Raw genomic sequence first — 6,320 nt, 5'->3', positions numbered from 1 at the left:
AAAAAAAAAACTTATCTTTTGAGACTATATTTTAGGCCAGGTGCTGTGATATACACCTATGAGCACAGCACTCAGACAAATGAGACGGGAACTATAGAAGTAAAAGACCACCCTCTTCTAAAATTAGCAAATCATTACGTTGATAATTCAGAGACTCATTAATATGACTCTTCATTAGATAGTATTCAAAGGTTACCATGTTTGCTGCCAACACATCTTCATATCCCACATGAGGGTTTCTCTATTTTTGCTTTTCTTTTGTTGTTGTTGTTTGTTTGTTTTTGTTTTGTTTTGTGTTTTTGTTTTTGTTGTTTGTTTGTTTAGTCAGTTGTTTTTTGTATGGTTTGGTTTGTTATTGTTTTCTATTTTCTCTCTCTCTCTCTCTCTCTCTCTCTCTCTCTCTCTCTCTCTCTTTTGCTTTTGGTATTTTGTAATTTCTCAAGTGAAGCCTCTTTTTATTCCTCATCAACAGTGTGAACCTCTTGTTGACTGATTATTCCTCTACACATGACCTTTGGTGTTGCTGGCACCATGCTTCCTGGGCTGTGGGAAAGATACCTAGAAGAGCTGTGACTTGATGTAGAAGGATCCTTCTGTTGGGGATTCAGCAGCCTCTCAGAGACAGAGCCTCTCTGACTTAGTCAATGTTCCTCTCCCCCAAGGCGAGTCCTAGCAACTAGAATCCAAAGACACTGTGGAAGCTTTCTCTAACACTACCTCACACCACCCCACCCAACATCTTGCCTGCAGTAAGACATAAGACTTTGATTTCAGAACTACACAGTGCCCAAGAAGAATCCAGAAAAACAGGCCTTGCAAGGGTTCCCATTTCAGTCTGTTGCATTAGATAACATAGCTTTTGGCTAATCAGAGTTCTGTACAAGGCCCCATTCTTCCTTGAACTTAAGCATAAAATACAGCCTTGTCAGCTGTTGGTTCCTCGACTCTGAAGGCTTCTTTGCCATATGAAACCAATAAAATACATTTTTGTGGCAGGACATGGTGGCTCATATCTGTAATCCCAGCACTCAGGAGGCTGTACCAAGACAGTCACTAAGAGTAGAAGGCTAGACTGGGCTAGGTAGCCAGTATAAAGCCTGCCAAAGCAATACAGGAAGACCCTGTCAACAAATCGAAAGGAGAGAGGGGAAGGAGAGAGAGGAAGGAGAGAGAGAAAGAAGAAGAGAAGGAGAGGCAGGAGGAGAAGGGAAGAGGAGAAAAAGGAAGGGAAGGAGAGAGTAAGACTTCCTTTTGTTAACCTGCATTTCCTGTACACACTGTTAGCCATGACTATCATGACAGACAAGGAGCGACATGGCAGCCTCCTGGGTAGGGAGAAAAGTTCTACCTTGGCTTGAGATGAATTAGATTCATTATTCCTCAGAGAAGCAGCCCTTGGCAATCCACCTGTGGTCTCCTTGTCTCCAGTGTAGCCAGGTCATCTCTTCAAAAGATTCTATATGTTTAGGATTGCTGTCCTGAGACAGGCTGTTTAAAAAGTCACGAGTCCTTGAACCACAGTGGAAAAGTTCAGTTGCCGTCAACCCCTAATGACCACTTCCCATGAGAAACAGACCCATCCAGACAGCCCCTTCCCAAGACGATGCCATTGGCATGTCCATTTTCATGTTCTAGCTTCTAACAGACGCAGACCTTGAGAGGGTCCTGTGACAGTGAACTGTGAAATCTTCATGTTCTTTGAGTGCTCTACCGCATTCAGCCAATGGTGTAGCTGAGATTGGATTTGTTTCTGGCTGCTTGTGAAAACATGGACTTTAATAACAACTACCAAGTACATGTGCTGGAGCTGCTCAGGAGAAAACAAACCGGGACATGTGCCCTCTCAAAAATAAAGCAAAGAAACAGGATTCACTTTCTACGTTTTAAAAGAGAAAAGAACGCAAGCATTATTTTTAAATATATGCTTCCCTATAATAATTTGCCCTTGGGCCTGGAAACAATTATAATAAAATTTTGTGGGGAAAATCCCTGCTGTCTGTACGGGGACATTTCTGCCATGCTTCAAATTAGAGCTCCTATAAATCTTAGAACTGAGCAAACAGGGGAATAAAAATCATATACTTGTCAGTGTTTGGACTTAAGGAAGGAGAGTGGGACAGATTCCCAGATCAAATTTTCTAAGTTGTTGAGCCTGATGCATGAACACTTGATCTTCAATTTGCAGCATCGCACACGGACAGATGTGTGTTAAAATGGAATGTGCGCTTTGATCGTGGGTTTTTTAATAGAACCATGATCACTTTGGCTCAGTTCTCCATACCAACACATTCATTTGCCCACAGGAAAATCTGCTAGTTGCTATAAATAAACAAACGCTTAGAAGGCTTCTCCTCAAGTAGAGATGCAGCTGAGAGTCCAGGTACACATGTCCTGCCCTGTGGCCAGCCCGGCAGGAAAACTGAAAATAATAAATGGAACTAAGGGCTTCCTGCCAGTTGCCCAAATGCTGTGCGGTGTTAAGTTGGAACATGTTATACTGTTTGGCTTCAGTTGGCTTTGTTTTCCTGAGACAGGTTCTCGTGTAGGCCCGGACGGCCTGGAGCTCATTACATAGGCAAGGATGACTTAGGACTCTCAGTCTCCCTGTCTCCACCTCCTCTGTACTGAGAATATCGGTGTATGGGACAAAGCCCAGTCCATACACACTTGGGACTCTTCTTCATGCGATCATGGAGAAGGTTTTACCTTGGCACACATTCTAGCTGAACAATTATAAACACTGTAGACACTATCTGCATCCTTGCCAAATTTCAAAGTTTAGAAAGTACATTGATGTCTTCAGAGCTGATCTGATGGCAAAGACCTTAGAAGCTAAGAACCAGAGGCTTACAAATTCAAGGCCTTCTGTGGCTCCTAAGTGAGTTCAAGGTCAGATTGGACAACTCGCTGAAACTGTGTCTCAGCAGGAAAACACAGATAACAGTGTCGTTGTACTTCAAAGAGGTACCTGCATGGGGCCCTCTGTTCAAATCCCAATACCAAAAATAGGAAAATGAAATGGTGTTACTGTGTTAGGTATTTTCTAATATGCATAGAAGTAAATTTAATTTTTTAAAACTATGAACAAAGTTAATTTTTAAAATATAATAATAAATTTTAAAAACCATTGGAGGGCAAGTCTGACTCTAGTTTTAAGAATGAAAGATGCCACACCAGAGACAAGGACATCTAAGCTTAGGCTAGACACTTCTAAGTACATCATCCCCAATGAGAAAGAACACTTGGTCAGTCAGTCTCCTGCAGCTTTTAGGAATCTGTGACTAGGGAAAAAAAAAAAAAAACCTGCTTTAGGTCCACTGTACACAGCAGGAAATTAGTGTAACTCGCTAACAATTGTTGTCTGGAAGATTTGTAGTCAGACTGAGAATTCATAATTATTTTTCTATCCCTGTAAATCCTAATTTATAGATATAATGTTAACAAAATTTTATATAAATTAAGAGGTATAGTCTGTACTCAATTTTTCACTACTTGACAATCATTCTAATAAATTAAGATATAGAAAACGTATTTTATTTGTTAACATAAATATCATTTTTCTCCTTCTGAAAGTCTTCAATAGCTTTACATATCTAACACTTGAGTTTTGGTGTCTGTGTGTGCATGCTTGTGTGTATTGTAATAATGATGTCAATGCTTTTTAAGCCAGGATCTCATGTGGCCCAAGTTGGCTTCAAAGGGGCTGTGTAGGGTGACCTTAAACATTTGATCCTCCTATCTGTTTCCTGAGTGCTGGGATTATACGTATATTCCACATACCAGATTTTTGCAGTACTAGTGGACTGAGTCCACAACTTTTTGCATGTTATGAAAGCATACTATGAATCTAGCCCTGCTTTAAGCTTTTGAAAATCTACTTTCTTAGATAATTTCTTCATCTCTCTAGTTCTGTGTCTGTCAAGATATCTTCCAGAGCTATGAGAAGGGAAGCTTTTCAAGTGCCTAAACTTCCACACTAAAGAAAGCAAATAGAAGTTATAAGAGAATAAGTTTCCCTGCAGATTGGAGCCAGGGACACCTCTACCCTTTGAATCGATTTCAGCTCAGCGGGCATTTTCCGTGTTTCCTGAGGTTCTCACTGTTCTTTTGATAATGAGCTAAAGTGTATTGTTTTGTCCTCCAGAGCTGCAGATCGCTGCTAACACAAGGAATTTTGATTTGAAGATCTTCTGCTAGCATAATTATACATTCTGTCCCAGATTGCATTGATGGAAAGTAAACACATCCTCTCCTTCTGTTGCCAGGCATAGGGGAAAGGCCAGATGGGTTCGGTAGCTAAAGAGAAGGAAGACACTCTCATAGGTCGTGGGTAGGAAGTTCAATATTATTGCATGCCTAATAGCAGCTGCTTCTGTTTGAACTCCAGGCTATGGAAGATGAACTATATTAAATGGTAAATCATTAAATATCAGCTGGGTAAAAGCACAGGGTATACATTGTCTTCTTACGTGCAAGGAGCTTGGGCTTTACATGCAGGTACCCCAGCCAGGACAGAGCGGCCAACAGGGAAACCACTCAGGGGAAACCTCAGAGAGTGGCTGCTGGGTTTGTAGTTGGCAAGTAAATAATTGTGAGTAAACACTCTTCCTCCCAAGTAAAGCCGAAAGACACAGCGCTGCATCTAACGTGGCCATACAATAGTTAGGGATATGTAATCCCTCCAGAGCCTCATTTTTCTGTCTTCTTTATTTCATCTCAGCTGTGTGTGCTCCTGTGCTGTGTAGACCCACTGAAGGTCCCATGTCCACGTGAGTGTCAGCATTGTCCTGAGCTAGCATCATGGCAAGACACAGAGGGGACCACAGAGCATTCCAGCTGTGTGCTTTCCTCCCACTTAAGTCCTAAGGTTGCAGTAAGTGTGCAGAGACTGGCACATAGCTCCAGTGATAGACAGATAGCGTCTCACGTATGAGGTCCTATGTTTGATTGCCAGAACACACATACACACACACACACACACAAATACACACACACAAGTGTACATATATATACATCATACCCCCACACATCGCATATACACATATCACGTACACACACATTATATATACACATAGCACACCACACAGATATATACAAACACACACATATACTTCATATAAACACATAATATACACACACAAAAATATACACATGAACACCACCTACACATGCACATCACATACACACATACACCACATATACATCACATGACATAAACACAAATGCACACATACTCACATCATATATACACATAGAAGCACAAATACATCACACACAAACAAATATAACCACACACATATATACACACAAATACACACCACATCCTTATACACACAGGGGGGGGTAATAATTATAGTTCACTTTTCTAACTTGTCCCCTCTTCAACCCCGGAAATGCTTAGATCTCGATGTACTAATTACCTTTGAAAACATGTCCTGTTATGTAATTCCTATTTGTAGGTTGTTGGAAAAGGATCTAAAAATCTTCTTAGCACTGGTGTTATACACTTCTTTCATTCACTAAGTGAGAAGGAGAATTTTCATGTAATTTCCATAAAAGAAAATCATCAAATTATTTTTTTTACAAATTATAGTATTATATTTTCAAATAACAGTCTACTTATTACAAATATTTCTGAACTTTCAAAAAAGAACATACATGTTTTCACTCCCACAACACATATACTAAAATTGAAACAATACAGAGAAGATTATCATGGACACTATCAAGGATAACTTGCATATTAATAAAGTGTTCCATAACAAACAAACAAGCAAACAAACAAGCAAAGGAGAACACGAGTTTGTTGTCTATCAGATTTTAATAGAAATTTTAGTATTTAGGATATAAAGATGTTTTTCATTATACAAAAACTGCATATTTTCAATGATTTTTAATTATCGCACACATCCATTAATAGCATGACAGAACTCCACAAACATATACATACAAAGAGCAAAATCAGCTTAGCCTTTGGAAGGCAGACGCAGCAGATCTCTGAGTTTGATGCCAGCCTGGTCTGTTCGTTCTGGGACAGCCGAGGCTTTACACAGAGGAATCCTGTATGGAAACCAAAACAACAACAAGAAAAGTAATAGTGAATTTTATAGGGAAGAAATTACTTAATTCTTCTAAAAAAAAAAAAAAAAAAGGAGGAGTCTGGAAGATGACTGGTCTAGTTGGCTTGGGCATATGATCAGCCTTGACAGCGTTGTAAGTATACTGGCCCAGCAGATGTGGGGCCATCTCACAGGTGGCTAAAATATCATCTAATGATGTCTGGAAAGGACTTCCCACAATGCTTAACATGAGCTAAGCTC

At 40.0% G+C, this 6,320-nt stretch overlaps 1 non-coding gene across 1 annotated transcript; it reads left to right on the top strand.

Annotated features, from left to right (window-relative positions):
• The first annotated feature begins 5,660 nt into the window (after positions 1–5,660).
• Positions 5,661–5,766, top strand: LOC115063862. The gene has a single exon (XR_003843735.1). It is a non-coding gene; the product is annotated as a U6 spliceosomal RNA (small nuclear RNA).
• Positions 5,767–6,320: the final 554 nt, after the last annotated feature.

This window comes from Mus pahari, chromosome 4 (assembly GCF_900095145.1).
Source record: "Mus pahari chromosome 4, PAHARI_EIJ_v1.1, whole genome shotgun sequence".
Taxonomy (NCBI): domain Eukaryota; kingdom Metazoa; phylum Chordata; class Mammalia; order Rodentia; family Muridae; genus Mus; species Mus pahari.
This window is presented reverse-complemented; position numbering and strand designations above follow the sequence as displayed.